Here is a 22,848-nt window from a genome sequence, read left to right on the forward strand (position 1 = left end):
GGAAAAATGTATGTGGCATTTGTAAATGAGTCTTTTTATACCTGTCTTCTCAGGTACATGAAAATAAATTCTGCTAACCATATCCCCATAGTTATTTTCTTCATAGAGCTGAAGAAATCTGATTGATTACATTACTATCCACACACACACAAAAATGGTTTTAATTATTTTATTTAATCTAGGTTCATAAGAATATCTTACTCCTTTTATCATTGTTCAAGTGTATACTTGACTTTCAGATTTTATTTTTGATTTTATTTAAAAAAATAATTGAGAGGCACATTGCAAATATCAATTTATGCAAATTCAACACCCTGTGGATCACATGCCAAATTTACTTTAGGTCTAAAAATTAAGATAAATCAGATCATCATCAATATTTCAAATCTCATATATCAACAGAGAGATTATACACACATACACTATCACAACGCACACATCACACGTGAATACACAAGTAAAAGGACTTTATATATCTCAGAAATATTTAGTTTGATTTTTCATATCTGTTTTTAATGGAAATGTCAATTTAAAATCCAAATGGATGCTAATGTGTATGTTAAATTTTGTTGTTTCCATTTTTTCAGCATTTCTCTTTTGCAGCTCAAGAGACTTCTCCTTTGACATGAGACCACTTCTATAGATAAGTGGTGAGGCAAAGAAGTAATACCTTTGTAGAGAACAGATCAATAAAACATATTTCATATATAACTGCACTGTGACCAAAAACAGTTAAATGATGATTTTCTTTATTGTTAAGTCACAATTAACCTCATTATTTCTAGAGCTAACACACACATCTTGTGAATTTGGAGGAACACAGTAAGTGTGATCACATTATCACATTTTTGTCCATGCAAATATTTTCAAGCATATCAGATCACTGGTCTTGTAACTTCGAACCTTGTCACTTCAACATGGTGCTGTCACCACAATATTTTGACAATGGAATGAAATTTCAGTTGATCTAATTAACTCCCCTGATATAAAGAAGTGAAGGTCAAGAGAAATTGAGGAATTTGAGGAAAGTCACCTACTTCATGAATAGTATCTATGAGAAGATCAAAGTTTCTCAATTCTGATCACAGATGATTTCTATCGTTGTCAAATAGTTAGGAATACTTCTTTAGAGAGTGACATATGTCTGAATAATATTCTAAGGAAAAAGATGAAACTTTACAAAAAATAAATAACTTCTTGATTTGTTTATTGATGTCCAGAATGTTAAGCACTGATATACAATTTTCTTGATTATTTCTGCAATAGTTTTGTGCAAGAATAAAGTACAGTGGACAAGAGAAATTGCTCCTCCTTGACTGAATTCCTTTCTATGGGAATAACTAACTCTGAGATCAAAGTGACCCTCTTCACCATACTTCTAATTATTTATCTCAATATTCTGGCAGATCTTGGAATGACCATTTTAACTAGAATGGATTCCCAGCTTCATGCACTGATGGACTCTTTCCTCAGCCACCTCACCTTCTGTGACCTCTGCTATTCCATAGCAATTGGACCCAAGATGCTGATGGACCTCTTTGTCACAAATAATACAATTGCCTTTTCTGGATGGGCTCTGCAATTCTTCATCTTCTGTATCTTTGTAGATTCTGAGCATCTGCTGCTGTACCTTTGAGAAGCACAAGGCCATTAACAACCCCTTGCTCTATGCAGTTAACATGTCCAGCAGGGTGTGCTCCATGCTAATGGTTGGGGTTTACCTGGTAGGAAGGATGGATGCTCTGACAAATACAACTTTAGCATTCCACTTAGGTTTCTATGGGTCAAATGAGATTAATCATTCCTTCTGTGATTTGACTGCTCTTTACCTCCTTTCATGTTCTGATACACAGGTCAATGAACTGATGTTATTCACCATTGTGTCTTGATTGAACTGAGTACTATTTCAGCGTCCTTTGTCTTATTGTTATATCATCCCGTCAGTTTTCAAGATCCAATCTGCTGAGGGAAGATTCAAAACTTTCTCTACCTGCACTTCCCATTGGACTGTTTTTGCAATTGTCCATGAACTGTGGTCTTCATGTGTTTCCAGCCCAGTTCTTCCTACTCCTTAGATCAAGACAAAATGACCTCATTGTTTTATGCCCTTGTGATTCCCATGTTAAACCCTCTGATTTATAGCCTGCAGAATAAAGATGTGAAAGAGGCTTTAGAAAGACTGAAAAATAACAGGTGGTTTTAAATATTTATATTAAATAAATACATATGTATGTGTGTGTGTGTATATATATATGTGTGTATATGCTTGTGCTTGTTGTTTTCATAACATCATATGAAAAAACATATGAAATGAGTTGGTTCAAATACTAATTTTAAAAAAGTGTCTGCACTAAATTACAATTATGCCAAAGTTGTGCATTTCCCTATTTTTGCTTAATTATTTATCTTGAATTGATATATAAATAATTCCCTCATAGTATAAATTTGCCTGACAGTCTTCTCATATCAAACTTCATTTGTTCAAACTTTCATTTGTATGCTGTTTCAATTATTCTAAAGTGTAGTGCATGTTTGTTAATTGTGTTTTGTACATTTAGGTACTCAGCATTTTATAGTGAATCCAGTAGTTCTTAAATGAATGAATAATTTAGTGGAAAAACAAACATTAATTAGTCAAACTTTTCAAAAATTCATAATAAACTGCAAATCAGCACAAAATAAAAAGACCAACAAAAATCTAAAACAAAACATCTGACTTTGGTATGCAGAGAAGGAAGATTTCCCTCAATGGAGTAATTTTGTCAGATATCTAAAGGATGAGTAAAGATGCAAATTGGAGGAGAAGAAAGGATTATAGGCAAAAGAAATGGCAATTAGAGAGGACTTGAGGAGGACAGCACTTGCCTTTAAATAAGCAAACTGACATCCAGTTTGTAAACAGGATGTAGCTATGCAAGCTCAGGTTTTAATGGGGACAGCTAAAGGAAAGTGAGACTGCAGGGACAGTCATGTATAGGGAGCTAAATCTGGTTCCTGCCTAAACAGAGTGAACCCTGAAGGGATTAGCCATCCCTGGAGTAGGAGAAAAACCTACAGGGAAAATGTGGTTGGAACAGAATCAGAAGGTCAGCAAGGATGACTTCATCTCCTCCAAGTATGCACTAAAGAAGTGCTATTATGCAAATAATGGAAGTAAAGTTCTTGGATAATGCAAATGCATATTTTCTTGTGCTTACCTGGTGGACAGTTATTACCAATTTCTCAGGTGATTTGAGCTTTGCTATAATACTATTCCCCTCAGAAATATTTTTTTTTTGTTTTAGTACCAGGATAAATTACAGAAAGAATGCCAATGAAATGTGAAAAGGCATTAAAATTGTCACCTAAATCTCTTCTTCAAAATAACAAATATTCTGATTTCATGAATTTTATTAGACCTATTGGGTGTGACTTAATGGTAAGGAAATTATAAACCCTATAAACATATGGCCAGAAATTAAATTCACTCATTTGTTATTGTGCTCCCTTTCTTGTAATTGCACAAACAGAGGCTGAATAAGCAATTATTGGAAATATTTTTAGAAGTTTCATGACTCAACAGCTTGATAATATGGCATATAGTGTGACCTATTCACCTTGAAATTCTACACACTCAGTAGGAACATAGCATCAAAAGGCTTTGATCTACTCTACCTGTCATTAATCATTAGTCCCTTTATTCCTTTTCTGTATCTTACACTTTTTCATATATTTACCAAGTAATTGTATTATATTTTCCAAATAATATTAACAACATATGTTTGTAGTGTACAAATATTGCAGGCTCGCTCTTATATCTGCAATCCTTTATTAATCCTTGGCACTGAAATCCCTAAAAACAAGAACAGAATGGTTTTGATAGATTTGGTTAAGTGTATAAAACAGCAAATAGATGGGCACATGATGTCTGTTCCCTTCTTAACCACAGTCATGAGAAAAGAGCAGTAATAGTGCTCTGTGACCCTGTTACTGGGAGAGAGGCACTTAAGCCAGAAGCAGTAGCATTTCTTTCCTTGAAGAAATCCTTCTTTAGGAACAGGCAATGAACCAGGGGCCCAATGCCATTCATTTCACTGTGACCTTTAATAAGCCCCTCTCCCTTGAAAGACTTCAGTTCTCTCTGTAAAAAAGAGGCTCAATTTAACATCACTGAAATACTTTCCAGCTGCCACCTTTGTCTCTATTCATACCTATGATTCTAATACTGTTTAAACCCATCCTTTACTGGGCACATATGATAGGAAAAAAAAGTTGCTTTACCTCTTTAATAAAAGAGAGGAGTGGCTTCCCTAGATGGAGTTGACCTGATACAGCATGGTAAGGACATCAGTGAAACAGTGGGATTATCACAAGACTAAATACATTTAAATGCTCTCTTTTACCTGGTCACTTATTCATATTCTGACATGCATAGATGTTCATAGCAGTGACTATCCAACTTCATTATTGCTCAACTAAATAAATATTAAAAGCTCAATGAGATATCCTGACTCAAATAACAGAATGGTTGAAATGACAGTAATCAAAGCTAACAACTATCGGTGACTATATGTCTTACTTATCACACATAAGTAGGACAATAGAGATTTGCCATCCTTATTTTGGAAGCTATATAGAATTATCTACTATAGTTCTACATAAACATGTCAAACCCAAAAATTAGGTTCCTACTTTTATATCCAAGAGAAAGCAGTGAAAATCCAACCAATGGTATAGACAGAAATTTTCACAGTAAAATTATTTGTAAGACTATACAACTGAAAATGTCAGATCTCTGTTAACAGCTTAATTCAGAGTTGATTCTTTTTTTAAGGGTCAGATAAAAATAGTTTAGGCTTTTTAGGTTATAGAGCCTCGGTTGCCAGTCTTCCCTTGCATTGCAACAACAAAAGACAATATATAAGAATTGGGCTGAGTGTATTTCAGTAAAATTTTATGGGTAGTAGTTTGCTGATCCCTGCTCTCACTGTATAAGTAGCTTATGGTAGGCTGTACATTGCACTACTACACAGCAATGAGAATAAATAAACCAACACAACAAACAACAACATGTGGAACCTCACAAATACACACTTTAGTGAAAAAAGGCAAGCATAATTGTATAAAAACAGTATGATTTCACTTCCACATGGTTCAAAAATATACAAACTAATCTCTTACATTGGATGCCAATTTTTGATGGGATGTGTGGATGATATCTGGTATGGTTATTAAAGTCTTGTTTTGTAGTCTGGGTTCTGGATACAAGCATGATTCATTACCTAAAAATTGACTTTGTGTATAATAATTATATAATAATTTCCTAAAAGGTTTCCAGAAAAATGTTCTATTTACTACTATATTGGAAGCGACTTTAAGAATTCAATTTTTCTTCAATCTCTAGTGGTTTCTTATACACAATAAGTATCCAAGTATTTTTTAAAATTTAATGAAGACCATAAATTTCATCAAATATATCAATCAATAATTACATTTTATGTTACTCAAAATGTGCTGCCTTGCTTGTAGAATGAGAACGTCTTTATCAATGCAAGGACAAACACTTCTATTCGCTTTCCATGAGGAGGGAAACAATGTACTTTCATACTTGTATCATACAATGAACTCTGTTTTAGAACAGTTCATGCTTCAGGGCAGGTAGAAATTTCTAAAAAAGGTGGTCTTGTATATATAGTTAGTTGGCTACATAGTTTTATTCTAGTGGCAGCAGCTGGGTCACCAGAAAAGGTTAAAACATAGAAGTATGTTTCTCATTTGCTTTTCTTTACATTTCAATTAGAAGAGAGCCATTCTGAAGTAAAACACAAATCCCATTGGAAAGCCAATTAGGGTATTTAATTTGTAATAAATGATGTAGCTATAAAAACTCAAATTTTAAGGGGAGGACTGGAGGGAAGTGAGGCTCTATGATGGGTAGAGTCTAAATCTAAATTCCTAAACAGGAAGTTCACTCTGGGTCCTGTCTAAAGAGATTGTTTCTTCAACAGGTGTCATGTACCTGGACACACAGAAGCATGTGAGGTGAAAATGAGTTTGGATAGAAATCAGAAGAAGGTGAACAAGGAGGATCCCATATGCACTAGAGAAAGAGATAATGATAGCAAAGCTCTTGGGTGTCACAAACATATCATGCTTCTGTGGTTACCTGGTAGACAATTATTAGTGATTACACAGGTGGTTTGAGCTTTGCCTCAACACTATTTCCCACAAGAATCATTTGATAATTTAGTATGGAGATCTTCACACATAATGGCAATAAATTGTGAAAAGACATTAAAATTCACCTAAATCACTTCCCTCAAAATTAATAATAGACTAATTTCATGGATTTTAATGTCATGAGACTCCTAGCCTTATAGAAAGCAAGATAAACAGTGACAAAACCATATTCTTCTTTTCTCAAGTAGAGTTTTCTTTCTCCTTTTTTAAAATTTATTTTTAATTTTATTTATTTTTCCTAGGCAGTGTTTTAAAAGAAACAGGAAAAGATCTTCAGTGTTGGAATTCATGAAATGGTCTATACCTAATCTTTTTTTTCTTTCAAATTTCACATTGACTAGTTAGTGGCAAATAAATCAAGTAAATTAAGTTTTATGGGGTGTGTACTTGACTTTTGTACCTATCTTTATATGTAAATCTAAAGTGCATGTTTAATGAACACATAGCAATCTGTGCTTGTTGATATGGAAATGATTCACATATTATAAAATACCACTAGATACCTGAACAATTCAGAGAGCATCCCCCTAGGCTGCTACTTTGCATACATTAAGAGACAACTTTTCCATAGTTTTTATTTACACCATGGAATTGTGTAATTTAATGGCCCTCAATGTCACTTACTCTTCATAACTATTTTAATATTTCAGTCTTCAACAGAAATAAATAAAGCCATCTACCCCCAATACAGCAGCCCTTCATTCATACTGCAATCAGCCCTCACTCACCTACCTTGGAAACCTGCCTTGGTTTAGACATTGTACTAGGATGCTTTCTCTGTTCACTTAGAAAAAACAAACAAAAATTGTGGAACACTAATTTTGAATTCCACACAAATATTTTAATATAATCACACATTCACCTTCTATGAGATTAAATCAAATAATTTGTATTCAGGACTTATTGAGAACAAGGAACTTTGCAGTCCAAAAAATTCAGTCTGTGGGTCTCTAGATACTATTACCTATATCTGCAAAATGGGATTAGTAATGAAAACTTTGGATGTATTATATATTGGATAGTCTCTGGTTATACATTAGATAGTGTATGAAAAGCACCTAGCATTTGTTTAGAACTCCAAAATAGTCTCTATTAGAAAGCAAACAATTTTGTCTCTTAACTCCATTTCTAAAGACTTATTTTAAAGAAACACCTGGAAATGATAAATTACCCATATATGATTCTATCCATCAGTCTTCTTTTTAAAATAGATAATCAAATGCAAACCATAGAATGGATAAAATAAATTAATATGCATGAATAGAAGGGAATGCAATGTCTCTATCCATAATATTTTAAATATAATTGTAGTTTTTATGTCCTTATATTGGTAAAACATTAAAAATATGGTATTTTATACAAGAAAAAGAGGTTATCACTAGGCAATATAATTACAGTTAGATTTTTTTATCTTCATAAAAAAATCTTCCTGTATTGTCTCAATTTATTTAATGGGTGCACACAAATGTGTGTGCATGTATATGTGTTTGTAATATGGAATTAAAACAAAATCCTAATATTGAGATCAGTGAAGAATAATAAATATTGGTTGACTAGAAAGCATGTAATTATTGTTTATCAACTAAAATATTAATCATTTGTGTAGACAGAAATGAAAATATAATGGTAAAGATCTGCATTTCTTTCTTAGTCATCCACCTGTATGGTATTCCAGATTATAAAGTTGTATGATTATATCTTTCACTTGTTCCTGAGAATTGAACACCAAGTTCCCAAGCACAGAGATATCTACATGATCTAATGCAGTTAAGGAACAATGCCAAAATGCATATGGATACAGCTATATCAGAGACAAGTCACTTTTCTGGAATAGTAGTATGTGTCTGCTTTGGTGGTGGTTTATATTTTAGAGTTCTTCAGACCTTTTTCCCCTCTTTCCAGTAAAATCATTTCTTTAAAAAACAGAGAAGGATATGGAATTTTACACAGACTTTTATTTTCATAACATATATCAATATCCTTGTAACTGTTTGTGAATAGGAGCCATGTGAGCTCTAGTAAGCTAGAGTAGAGGGAGACACACAGCAAACCACCTCCATTTCCACCTTCCCTGTTACCTACACTGCCAGTTTCCTACCATTAGGTTTAAATATTATTTAATACCTCACCTGAGCAACAGCAACTTTCCAAGAGAGGTGCGGTTAGCCCTGACATATTTCTATCTGTCACTTCAACCTATTGCTCTTGGAATTCTTCCAACTTCATCTCCAGCGACAGAATGTTGCTGCTATGGTGGGTTCCAGATAACAGACTTGTCCATCCCTGTGTCAGTGACACACAGGGTTGTTTATTGAAGGTGGAAAGGGCCTGAGGGGTAAATGAAGAAATGGGAATGTTATGTCCAATAACTTGCCAAAGCACTGCCTCCTCCATCATTGTCCATCACTTGGAGAAAGACAAAGGGTGTATTTATTACCTACATTTTTCACATAATGTTCTCTATCACAGGGTTTAATTATAATGTGGACAAAAATGTTATCAGAAGACTTGCCTCATCTGGAAAAACTAACTGAAAGAACCATGATTTCCAGCACTTACATTAATTTATTGATCTATGTGTCGGAAGTAGTAAAGATTGTGATGAGGAGTATATAGATTGGTATAGAAATAATGTGATTTAATTTGGATGAAGGTGTGCCACAAACTGTACACTAATACACAAATGTAAGATATAGTATCATTATCCTTTCATAGATTTGCATCAAAACACATGATTTAGTAATCACTTTAATTTTATCAATCTTAGCATAACGTGCTGTATCTTATGTGTGTATATGTGTGTAAGTGTATGTGTGTGCTGACAGCAGCTGGGATGTAGTGGCACTGGGGACCTTTTTGGATGCCCATGGGGAGCCCTTGCACCCAAGGCCTGCTCTGCCTTCTGCAAGGAGGTGGACTACAGCCTGATGGTGGTCTCAGAGCAGGGCCTGTGCCTGTGCAGAGTGTTCCAGTCAAAGCCTCCATCTCCTGCCTGGTCTTCTGTTCCTGCACCCTGCTGCCTGCAGCCTTGTCTATGAGAGCCCCACCTTCCTCCTCCAGGTCTTCCCCATCTCCCCAGGGATCACCTTGAAAGAGTCCCAGGCACCTTGGGCCTCTGGTTCACTTAGAGACTTCCAATTATTGCCCCAAGACCCATTTTTCCATTCACTGGGACTTAGGCTCCCCACAAGTGGACATTGCAGGTCTGGCCACATTGCATGACTGTATCTGCTCAGGAGCTATGATGCAATGGCCCTGCTAGCCCTGAGGGCCACCTCAGTCTGACTGGCAGCTGAAGTGCAGATACAAGTGGCACTGTGACCCTGGCACTCATGTGCCTGGCCTTCCTGCTCAGCAGGAGAGCCTCAAGCTCCATATCTGAAAATGTGGAGGCAGGACCCTAGGGGAAGAACCATGCAGGTGGTAAACCCTCTCTTTCCCTCAGACCTGGGTATTCCCTGGTAATCGGCACTGTTACTGCCTGGTGGCAGGGTAGGTGGCTGGCCACAGGCACGGAAGCAGCACTAGGCCTGGGCCAAGGTGGCTCTCATCATGGTGGTCAGCCCTAAGAACCAGTACTCCTTAGTCTCCTGGGTCACCAGGAGCCTTGGTATGTGGATCAGCTTGTTGTCAGTGGAGAGGCTGGAGTTGGGTATGAAACTTTCTAGCATTCTCTGTAAAGCTGCCAGAACTGGCTGTCAGGTTGTCGCATCCCTGCTCTACTTTGCACAGTGTGAGCCTGGGACCTGCTGGGCAGTGTAACACTGACCTATGCTTGGCACCATCCAGTAATGCCTGAGAGCTTCAGCCTGGAGGCTCTGTGTGGGATGCTGAGAACCTCTCTTGGGAACACCCACTGGGGATCTGTAGGGAACCATAGACCCCTGGCACTGCCCTAGGCTCTCTCTGCCCTCAGAGAGCTGGTGGAAGAGATCCTGTTCCCTGTCTTCAGCATGAGGTGTGATGCTTTCCTGAGGACAATGGAGTTTGCAACCCAGAAGCTTGGGCAAGCAGGCCTACTCAGCTACCTCATCAGACTTACCCTCCCATGGGAGGATCAGAGTCATCAGAAGACAGTGAACCTAAGGGTGGGTCCCCAGACAACAGTATGGAGTAGTCCCCAAGTGTGTGCTGGAAGAGTCTGATAGCCAATGTCTGAGCTACTCTGGGCACCCCCTGCAATGCTGGGGCCTGGGCCAATGGGTTCATCACCATGCCCTGGGTTTCCCAAGGCAGCTTTTCCCTTTGAATGGAGTTCCTCTTCTTACCTGAAAGACTCCCATGCAGAATTTGGTGTGTGCCCTGGTCCGGTTGTGGGGTGCTCCCCAACCAGCAACCAAAGTCTGTCCTGAGTTCTGGATCTCACTGTGAAATATAGAAAAAAATCCAGATTCTTCCTCAAGAATCTGCCTAGCCCCACAACTGTGCTCTGCCCCAGTTCTATCCCAGGGCAGGTTTCCTCAGTTGTTTGACAAATGGACCAGCCCAGAGTGTTTAAAATTTTTTTCCTGTATTTTTTTCAAATTTTTATTTACAAAACATAACAAATATACAAACACAATCATTCTTAACATATGAACATTCCATTCTTGGTATATCATCAATGACTCACAATATCATCACTTAGATGTATATTCATCTCCATGATAATTTCTTAGAACATTTGCATCACTCCTGAAAAAGAAATAAAAAGAAAAAACTCATACAAACTGTACTCCTTACCCCTCCATTGACCACTAGTATTTCCATCTATCCAGTATATTTTAACCTTTGTTCCCCCCTATTTTTTTCTATACCCCTTACCACTCCCTTTCATTGTTCACTAGTATTTCTTTTTTAATTTATTTATTAATTTAATAAAATTAATAACAAACAAAAACATTAACATATAATTCTGTTCTACATATACATTCAGTAATTCTCAATATCATCACATAGTTGCATATTCATCATTTCTTAGAACATTTGCATCAATGCAGAAAAAGAAATAAAAAGACAACAGAAAAAGAAATAAAACAATAACAGAAAAAAAAGATTATACATACCATACCCCTTACCCCTCACTTTCATTTATCACAAACATTTCAAACTAAATTTATTTTAACATTTGTTCCCCCTATTATTTATTTTTATTCCGTATGTTCTGCTCATCTGCTGACAAGGTAGATAAAAGGAGCATCAGATGTAGGAGCCAAGGGTTAAAACAAGACCTGCAGAATTTTTTGGGAGCAGCTGGCATCAAAGTAGCAGCAAGAAATTGAGGAGACAGTAACTTGCTTAATGGAGAACAGTCTGGGGGAAAGAGAGAAAGTTTGTTTTGTCTTAGCCCCAGGTTCTTTGTGGTCATCTTAAGTAAGCACTCTGTATTCTCACCAGCTGCATGAATACTCTTTGGCACGTGAATCCTGCAGTATATAAGCAGGAACCAATTAAGAATAAAGTTGTCTGATGTCTCTGGTCTGTTATTGCTGAGCTTCAGACCCCCTGAACCCATCTTTGTTTGTCTTTTATTCTTTCTTTCATTCTTTCTCTCTCATCATTCCTTAATATCCTTTGAGCTCCATTCCATAGGAAGCAACATTTGGTGCCCAGCATGGGGCTTGAAGAAGAAGATTCCAAAACAATATTAAGGAGCCAAGGAAAAGTCTCCATTAGAGGGACGTGTGTCCAGCCGATAGAAGAGGACTCGAGTCATATTGGTAAGTAAGCATTTTCCTTGGAGCATCAGGGTAATGGGTAATTTCAATAGGTGGCTGGAGGAGTATGTATGTTTGTATGTTTGTGTGTTGAAAACGTTGTTAGGGTGCCAATACAAAAATAGGGTTCTGATAAAGTTCAAGAGTTATTTGTATTTTGAAGAAAAAGATTTTGTGGATAAAGCAGGGAAGAGCCTAAAGCAGAGTCACTATAGTGAGATGGGAGATATTTAGGGAAAAGGAGTGAAGCTTCTGAGCTGAAAACATTATTCCATAACAATAGAGTGAGGCCACATGGGGCAATAACAGAAAGGAGTTTAGGAAAAATAAAGAAACTAGGTTCTTGACACAGCCAAGAAATATAGCCAGGGAAATGTAATTCTAGTTGAGAAAAAAAAAAAGGCTAAAAAAGCTTCTTCAAAAAAAAAAAGGAGCTATTTCTCAAAAAATAAGATAGGGAGATTGAGAGAATATTTGGAGTAATTAAAGAAGAGAAAGGACAAACAAAATGAGGATATGGAGACTATGCTAGAAGATCTGAAGAAAATCTTCAAAATGAAATACAGAAGTGTGAACCTGATGCAAGGGAAAAGGACAGTAAATAAATAACTTAAGTTGGGATACATAGATTTCACCTTGATATGGGATGCAAATAGCCCCAGAAAAGATTCAAAAGACTGAGCCTTACCTATATTTAGGAATGCAAATAGCTGCAAATAAAATAATTCCTCAAAAAATACAATTAAGATGGGATAATTTACAAATTTTAAATGATTTTCAAAAACTGTTAGGAGATATTAATTGGATCAGACCCACTTTAGGGATTCCTAATTATATGGTACAGAACTTTGATATTTTACCAGGAGATTCTGATTTATTAAGCAAAAGGCAGTTAACAGCTGCAGCTGAATGAGAGTTACAATTAATTGAACAATGCATTCAAGAAGGATAGCTTTTTCAAATAGATATAGAAAAGCCTGTTGATTTTATTATTTTCCTTTCCTTGCAATCTCCCACAGGCTTTTTTGGCAAGATGGTGTTTTAGAATGGATTGTTTTACCAAACAATAAACAAAAGTGCTTACATACATATCTGCAAAAAATCATTTCTTTAATAGCCAAAGGTCGCCAAAGATATTATCAATTAAGAGGTCATGACCCTAATCACATAGTGTGTGATCTCATGAAGGAAGAGGTTCAAAGTCTATATACTTTCAATACCTCATGGCAGATAGCAGTAAGTGACTTTAAAGGACAAATTGATAATCATTTGCCTATGTCAAAATCTTTACAATTTCTGAAAAGAACACAATGGATCTTGCCTAAAATAGTTTGGGCCTCCCCCTTGCAGGGAGCCATTACTGTCTTTACTGATGGTAGTAGAAATGGACAGGCTGTATATGTTACCCCAGGGGAAAACAAAAGTTGGAAAATGCCTTACACCTCAGCCCAATATACTGAATTAGCAGCTGTAATTCAAGTATTGCAAAGTTTTCCACAATCTCTTAATATTGTTTCTGATTCTGAATATGTTTGCCAAATAGTTACTCACATTGAGACAGCTTCTTTGTTTGAAAGAGATGAATTGTCCCAAATGTTTTTACATTAACAAACATTAGTCAGAAGTAGAATTAATCCTCTTTTTATCATGCATAAAAGAGCTCATACCAATTTTCCAGGTCCTTTGTCATTACAAAATCAGCAAGCAGATACTCTTATGGGGGTAATTCTAGATCCTACAATACTTCACAAATTGACTCATATCAATAGCAAAGGGCTGTGAAAGAAATTTCCATCTTTATCTAAACAGCAAGCTCAGGACATTGTTAGGACTTGTCCAACATGTGGAACTTTAAATGCACTCCCATTTGCATCAGGGGTTAATACTCAAGGCCAAAAAGCAAATGAATTATGACAAATGGATGTTACTCATATTTCACATTTTGGTAAAATGCAGTATGTACATGTTATCATAGACACTTGTTCTCATTTCATCTGGGCTACTGTACAATCTGGAGAGCGTTTCTGCCATGTTAGATCACATTTACTTAATGTTTTTGCTGTTATGGGATGCCCTCAATCTATTAAAATGGACAATGGTCACACTTATACAGGAAAACAATTTCACAAATTTTGTACTACTTTTAATATTACTCATATCACAGGAATCCCACATAATCTTTCAGGACAAGGAATTATTGAATGAGCAAACTGGACACTAAAGTCTGTGCTCTTGAAACAAAAATGGGGAGATGATGATCAGGAAGATGTTATGAAAATAAGTACACCTAAAGATCAATTGGCAAAGGCACTGTTTACTTTAAATTTTTTAAACATTTATGATAATTCATCACAGACTCCTGCAGAACAACATTTTAGTAATTTGGAAAAGAAATGATACAACCCAAACAGAACTGCAACTGCAGCCAATCCATTGAAAATATGTTAAAGATGATTCATGGAAACCAGGAATGGTAAAGGTGTGAGGTAGGGGATTTGCTCTTGTCATTGCAGATGACAGAACCTCAGTTTGGATTCCCTAAAAGAAAATAAAACCCAGACATGTCAACCCAGATGAAAATGACTAAATGGGTAATGCATATTATAGGACATATTTATACTTCTTGGGAATTGCAAGAATCTGTGAGCCCTAACATGGGCCAATCCAACTTTACCAAAATAATCTGAATACAAGTTTAGGATTCCCAGGTCCAGTAAGAAGAAAAACTAGTGTCAAATTTAATTCCTCCATTTTTAGAAAGACCTGTATGCATAACTCTATGGAAACAAAGGATACTTGCCTGTTAGATGGGAAAGAAAGTTGGAATGGATGGCAGTTATGTCATATGGATCAAGCAGTTATCATAATTAATGATTCCAATGAAATTGTAAGATGCCCCTATGGGGTTAAAGATAACTGAGACTATATGGACAGGCAAGCTAAATCATAGTTTAATACTTAGAGGATAATTTGTGCCAAATCCATGGGATGATAAATACAACATTAGTCAGAAGAATTTATGGAAAGTTTTCCTGGGGATAGCAAGAATTATTCTCTGTTCACTTGTCTCTAAGTACTTGTGTTGCAGGAGGTGGGATGATTGTGGCAGCAAGGAGAAGAGGAGGTGTTTGGTTGCTGGTACAGATGTACCTCTCCAGAGGATCGATGATCCTCTCCAGAAATACAAGTCCTGATCCATTTTGGCAAAGGAATATCTAAAAAGGACCGGGAGATAGACTGGACTCATTGTTGCAGCTGTCATTTAAATCATTGGAATTATCATTGCAGCTGCACTGGCTGGAACTGCATTACATCAAACTATACAGATGCAGAATTATGTTAGAGAATGGCATAAAAATGCCAGGGAACTGTGGCATAGTCAATCTCATATTAATGAACAAATTAATAATAGATTAAATGATATAGAAATTACATTGTTTCATATTGAAGATCAATGTATAATTTACCTCACTTTTCGACTACTATAGGCTTAGGTTTGGGGCTGTTATTTCTCTTCCTCCCCAGCTGTGTTTAAACAAATAATCAAAGTCAGAATGCTTGACTGATAGCCAATGATGGGTAAGACCCTTCCTTCAGAGCTTAAGGGCAACCTAGGATAGGCACAGTCACTAAGCAAAACCATGCTAACCATGTGATTCTTGCAAAAACTCTTGGCTCCCTCCTGAGTCAAAGTCAGAGAGCTTGACTGGTGGCCAATGATGGGTAAGACCCTTCCTTCAGAGCTTAAGGGCAACCTAAGACAGGCATAGTCACCTCGGATAATAAAATAAAAGGAGGAAATGTAGGAGCCAAGGGTTAAAGCAAGACCTGCAGAATTTGTTGGGAGCAGCTGGCATCAAAGTAGCAGCAAGAAATTGAGGAGATAGTAATTTGCTTAACGGAGAACAGTCTGGGGGAAACAGAACATTTGTTTTGTCTTAGCCCCAGGTTCTTTGTGGTCATCTTAAGTAAGCACTCTGTATTCTCACCAGGTGCATGGATACTCTTTGTCACATGAATCCTACAGTATATAAGCAGGAACCAATTAAGAATAAAGTTGTCTGATGTCTCTGGTCTGTTATTGCTGAGCTTCAGACCCCCCGAACCCATCTTTGTTTGTCTTTTATTCTTTCTTTCATTCTTTCTCTCTCATCATTCCTTAATATCCTTTGAGCTCTGTTTCATAGGAAGCAACAATCAGACACAAGGTTTTCAGAATCACACAGTCACATTGTGACAGGTATATCATTATTCAATCATCCTCGAGAAACATGGCTACTGGAACACAGCTCTACATTTTCAGGCAATTCCCTCCAGCCTCTCCATCACATCTTGAATAACAAGATGATATCTACTTAATGCATAAGAATAACCTCCAGGACAACCTCTCGACTCTGTTTGGAATCTCTCAGCCATTGACACTTTGTCTCATTTCACTCTTCCCTCTTTTGGTCAAGAAGGTTTTCTCAATCCCGATGCAGAGTCTCAGCCCATTCTAGGGTTTTTCTTAATCCCTTGATGCTGAGTCTCAGCTCATTCTAGGATTTCTGTCCTATGTTGCCAGGAAGGTCCACACCCCTGGGAGTCATGTCCCACATAGACGGGGGTGGTGGTGAGACTGCTTGTTGTGTTGGCTGGAGAGAGAGGCCACATCTGAGCAACAAAAGAGGCCCTCTTGGGGGTGACTCTTAGGCCTAAATTTTAAGTAGACCTGACCTATCCTTTGTGGGGTTAAGTTTCATATGAACAAACCCCAAGACTGGGGGCTCAGCCTATAGCTTTGGTTGTCCACACTGCTTGTGAGAATATCAAGAATTCAACTTGGGGAAGTTGTATTTCTCCCCATTCTCACCATTCCCTGAAGGGGGCTTTGCAAATACTTTTCCACTCACTGATCGAATCACTCTGGGATTCATTGGGGCATCACTCTGGACAAACCAACAAAATCTCATGTCCTACCTGAGATTCCAAGTGCTTATGGTGTTCAATCAAACTATATACATAAGTTATATTAGGAAATGCACTAGTCAAAATATAAATTTTTTAACAAACATTTTTTGTTTTAGTCTCACACATAAGGTGACATTTTAAAATATTAATTACCATCTGTTTTCAGCACCCTGCAATAATGACATTCCTTTGTTCTTCCTCATGCAAAAACATTTTTAAAATTTGTACACTTAGTCACTATTATTATCAGAGTGTTTAAAATTTTTGAATTAGAATTTTGCATGTAATTTTATCCAAGTAAAAGCTAGATTAAATTTTTATTTGATCATTTTTCAAAATTTAAATGAGAGGTACTATTACTTTCAGATTTTAAAAGTATACTATAAACACATTAAAAGGCAAAACCAATCTTTTTCTTACCCATATTCTTTCCCAACTATCAGCAGTTATTTGATATCCTTTGAGATGATTTCCTTGCATACAAGAATATAAAATGATTCGTTAACATGTAAAGGTACTACAACTATAGGCTTTTGCAAATTCTTCCACTTCAATAGGAAGAATGCTAATGTATTCCACTTAATGATTCCATAATATGCCATATTATAGAACCATCCTAATCCACTCATCTATTCCCCTATTGATGGGAACTCTTTGTTTTCAGTTTTTGGTCACTATGCACTCTGCTACCATAAATGTCTGTGAAGATGTATCTTCTTGAATGCTAATCACAGAACTGACATGGAGTTAGTTCTGCTACACTTTCCATCAAAAAAGTCAGGGACCAGTCCAAGTACAAAGGAAGTGGAGAAGGACACAATGTCTCCACAGTAGAAATGACAAATAATTTGTAACTGTCTTTAATCTGCCACATCTACCATGAGCCAGTTTGTAGCACCCTAAAATTTCTCAGTTACAGATTTTTTTATAATTAGCTTTTCCCTAATGTGTATGCCAACATGTGTGTGTGCTTGTACTTTTAATGCTGATAGTACTTCTCAATTTAGAAAGAAAAATGGCAAACATTATTTTTGGAACCAACACTGCTGAAAAAAACAAAATGAAACATGTGCACTCAGCTTTTGATTTTCTAAGAATCACCCTTGTGTTCATGATCTATGTCAGTTGAAAAAGCACCAATACCTATTTATTTCCATCCTCATCCATCAACTACCAATCTAACAACCTCAAAATGTTTCTAACAAAAATATTAAATTAACAATTACCAATGCAAGTCCACATGTTACAGGATTCAGGATGTTAAAAAATTAGCCAAACCTGATTTTACTTCTAAGGAGCTTACAATATTGAAAATAGACAGATCTGTTAATAAAATAAATATAATGGATGCTGTACATTCATAAAATAATTAAAATGATGAAATATTGTATATGGTTGAAGAAAAGTAACCATACATGCTTCATTTAAAAACTGACATTTAAGATTGCCATTGAAAAATTGTCATATTTCTAAATGAGTAAGTGAAGGAGTTTGTTTTAGCAGTGCAAGAAACAGGATGAACAGAGTAAAGGAGATGACAGTAATTAAGTAGAAGGTCTAAAAAGTTTCATTAGTCCTCTCCTTAAACTGGAGTAGGAGATATTGATTTAGGGTATCTGAGGACCATACTATCAAAATCAGTTCTGTTCCCTTCCTGCTATTAATTCATTTAGTGATAAGAGTGAAGAATTGAAAGTTCAGTCTTTGCTAAAGGAAAATAAGGGAAAATAAGAACCAGAAATCTAATTTATCCCATGTTTACATAGCACAACAGAGTGAAGGAAGGGGATTTAGGAGTTTAAGTCCTAACAGACATTAGATAAAATAAAAGGTGATCAGTCTATTTTTCAGCTATCAGAGGCATCGTGAGAAAGATTTTCTCATCTAAGGTAGGTTTAAGAGGTTTCAATATTTTAAAATATTTCCAAATATCTGAGATATTTTGTGCTGTATTTTCTTGTCTTGTCTATCTAATTTTGGTGTTTCCCTGGCATCATTTTGATCTGGCATGAGCTTTCAGTTCAGTGAAATTTACTGAATGTCCTAAGGCAATAGATGCTAAGACATCACATATTTCAGGAATGGCATGTAGACTTAGAATCAAAGTTTCTCACTTTTGTTACCGATTTTTAAAAAAAATTTTGACAAGAAAATAATACCTCTTTAAAAGTGACATTTGTCTAGATATTTTCTGAGGATAGAAGAACATTTTCAGAAACAACTTTCTGCTTTACAGATAAGAGTTTGTGGATGTCCAAAAATTTAAAGGTAGATTTACTATTTTCTTGATCATTTTTGCTAAAATTTAGAACAAAAACAAAGAATAATGGAGAATGAGTCAAATGAGATTTATCATTTCTTTTGTGATTTACCTCTTCTACCTTTGCTATCTTGCTCAGATACAAAGATCAAAGAGTTAGTGATATTCATCATTTCTGGGTTGATTAAACTGAGTGCCATTTCTGGATTCTTTGTGTCTGATTGTTATATCATCCTATCAGTTTTAAAGATCCACTCTGCTGAGGGGAGATTCAAAGCTTTTCCCACTTGTACTTCCCACTTGACTGCTGTTGTGATTTTCTGAGGAACTATGCACTTCATGGATTTCTGGTCCAGATCTTCCCATTCCTTAGATCAAGACAAAATGACATCATTGCTTTACACTCATGTGATTCTCATGCTACATAATCTGATTTATAGCCTGTGGAACAAAGATGTGAAAAAGGTCCTTGAAGGAGTGAAAATAAAAAGTGGTTTTAAATATCAATTAAAAATATTATATATATTTTGTACATATATATAACTATGGTCATTATTTTCATAAAATCAAATGGGAATACATGTGAAAAAAGTTGTCCCAATTATTTATTTAAAAAAAGTTGTTTGTACATAATTTCAGTCATATCACTATTTTGTGCTTCCCTAAATGCAAATCTTGAATTATTGATTCTAAATTTACATATACTTCTTCCTCTTTGTAGAAAATTTACCTAACCCTTTTGTTACATCAAATTTTTCTTTGTTCTAATTTTGTTTGTCTAGTGTTTCAATTACTCTAAGAAACTGTGTTTACTAAATAACTCTTGAGCATTCAGACATTTAGTGTTCTATTTCAGGTGAATCCAATAGTTTCATACTAAGGAATATTATAATCCAGTAGGATAAATAAATATTAATTAATTAGGCATTCAAATAATTCATATAAAGCTGCAAGTCAGCATGAAATTAAATTGTTACATGCTATAAATCAGAAACAAAATGTCTTAAATTGATTAGTACGTTGAGAGGAAAGGTTTACCAAAACAAGGAAATTTTGTCTCAGACATAAAGGATGTTAAAGATGCAATTTGTGTAGAAGAAAGGATTATAGTAAGAGGTCCTGGCAATTCGAGTAGAATTGAGGAAGATGACATCTTGCCCTGTTAGAGGAAATAAATTCCAACATGTTTAGTTTATGAAGAACAAAGAGGAGAGCTTCAGGAAAATGCAACCTAGAATGTACTCCCATCACTTCCTCCAAAAAGATTTCCTTTCTTTCTTCCCCTTTTTCAGCTTGGAAAAAATGTGCTCAGGGTCTGAGTATTTCATGTATGTTATTCAAAGAATCTATACCACGTCTGAGGAACAAATGGGAAATAAGCAAATAAATGATAAAATCAAAATCTCAAATGCCAAATTGATACAGTTTAAGCTTTAAAGGAAGAATTAATGTGAAATATGTTCAGTGGAAAATAAAATACAGAAAAAAATACTATTTACATTAATATTCTATTTATAAGAACTTAAATTGCATCTGTTTGTGTATCTATGAAATAAACTGGAACCTTATTCTATGCAAAAGTTTAATAGTGGTCATTTCTAAGTGTCTGGATATTAAATAATCTTAATTTAATTTTGTTTGCATTATTTTATACCTAAAAGGCTATTATAAATAATACTGCATTAGAAATAAAAAAAGAACAAAAAACAGACCCATGTCTTCCAATAGTAGCTTGGCTAGGACTTTTTATGGACTATAATTATGAGTATGCATTGTGTGAGCATGTGTGTAGAGTATTGACATGTGTGCCTGTAGAGTGGACATATTACTAAATTCGTTTAAAGTGACTTTATTCAAAAAATAAAAATAGTTAAAATGACTTCATTCAAATAATGTGATTTTTGTATTTTGTTAATAATTTACTTCTTGGACCAGATTTTTTACTTAATCATACCATTATAAAACACTTTGGCATAATCCTATCATATATCCAATGGCTTAAGTGAATTGCCTATGTTGTCCTTACTATAATCAGTTACCAATTTATTCATTATGAAAAACTTAACACATTTTCAGATGCCCATATGCATTCATTTTTATAGTCGTTGCTATGAAAAGAACATAGAGGCTTTCTTCATGAGCCCTGGGAGAAGAGTAAAGGGTTGCATGATGTTGTCCACTCAGGTTGTCCTTCTTAATCTTGTACATTCCTTTATTGTACAAAATGAACTGAGTTTTATTTACATAAATCATCTTAAGGATCAAATCATTCATTAAAAACATGCAATAATGAGCATTTTGCCTTACATTACTGTTTGAATGTGGTATTAAATAAAAATATTTCACTATTTCAAATGTTTGTTTTCTTCTATAATCTCTAGTATCTTAAGTGATAATAGAATAATTTATACTATTCATAGGTTATCTCTATCACTGTTTAAACTCTTTCCCATCTCAATGTACTCTACTAGAAGAAATTATTGAAAATATCCTTGATTGTAAAATCTAAACCTACTCATGTTATCTGAAATTGACATTACTGCCCATCTTTCACATATATGTGTAGGAAAAAGATATTCTTTACACTTTTTCTACCTTTCCTTTTAAAGATACTGAATCGATAGCTTTTATACAAGGGGAGAAGTCAGGAATTGTTTTATTTGGTTGTTCCTGTTGTTCTGGTTTTAAGAAAATGATAAAGACAGACAAGAGTTTAAGATAAGAACTTGAACTTGGAAAGGAAACTGAGGCCTAAGAAGGTTAATTAACTTCAGAACATACAATTAGCAGGTCATTAGTAGCATAAGCTGTTAACTCAGATCAGTTTCAATTTTTTCAATTTTTAAGAGAGATTTCAAACAATCTATTTCATTAGGGTATCTAACATTAGTTAAAACCTCAGAAGATGCAGATTATTATTATAGAAACAAATATTTCCAAAGAGCTTCCAAGATTATACAGAGTCCTAACCTCAAACTACCTTTCCAGTGGGGCTATAACCCTGGTGTCAGAAGACAAGGTATATTGTCCATGGTATCATCTCATGAAAGGGAACCTCCAGGCTCATTACTCCTTTTAGAACTTGCTCACCAAATCTGCAGACTTCTGCCATAGATCCTATTGTTGGGCCAGGTTTGCAGCTCTCTGCCCATCTCCTTTAGGACATGTTCCCCCTGATGCTGTCTTCACTCCTGGTTAGAGCTTAGCAGAGGTTTCCTTGTGGTTACTGATGCTGGTCCCACATTGCTTTGTCTGTTGCCATGGCCAATTCCAGGGACCATACTCTTCATCTAAATTTGAGACTTTACAGACACAAGAAGTGAGTTGAGATCATTAATCCAAGAAAACCTGATTTAATGTTATCCCATGTGACCCTAACCCAAGATCTATGTCTACTGAAATTCAGAATACTGGTTATAATCTGAAAATTGAAGGATGACACAGCAAAAATCATGCAAGTTTACTATTTGAGCAATGCTTCTTAGCATGAGTAGAATTCTAAAAATTAAACTATAATGTGCACATACATTCACAGAAACAAAAATTAATTGGAAAAGAGATTCTGTGAATTGTATTTATTTTCTTTCACAGAAAAGGGATTATAGTTTTTCCATGGTTTATCCAATATTGGGACTAATTTTGGTGTAAAGATAAGGTGAGAAGAGACAATATGTAAGAATATGAAATATAGGAGACAAAATAAAAGATGTATGTGACCCAAAA

The 22,848-nt window shown here is 35.4% G+C and overlaps 1 pseudogene; it reads left to right on the forward strand.

Moving 5' to 3' along the window:
* The first annotated feature begins 6 nt into the window (after positions 1–6).
* On the forward strand, positions 7–22,730 carry LOC143666739 (olfactory receptor 5W2-like; annotated as a pseudogene).
* The last annotated feature ends 118 nt before the right edge of the window (positions 22,731–22,848 follow it).

Source organism: Tamandua tetradactyla, chromosome 23 (assembly GCF_023851605.1).
Source record: "Tamandua tetradactyla isolate mTamTet1 chromosome 23, mTamTet1.pri, whole genome shotgun sequence".
Classification (NCBI taxonomy): domain Eukaryota; kingdom Metazoa; phylum Chordata; class Mammalia; order Pilosa; family Myrmecophagidae; genus Tamandua; species Tamandua tetradactyla.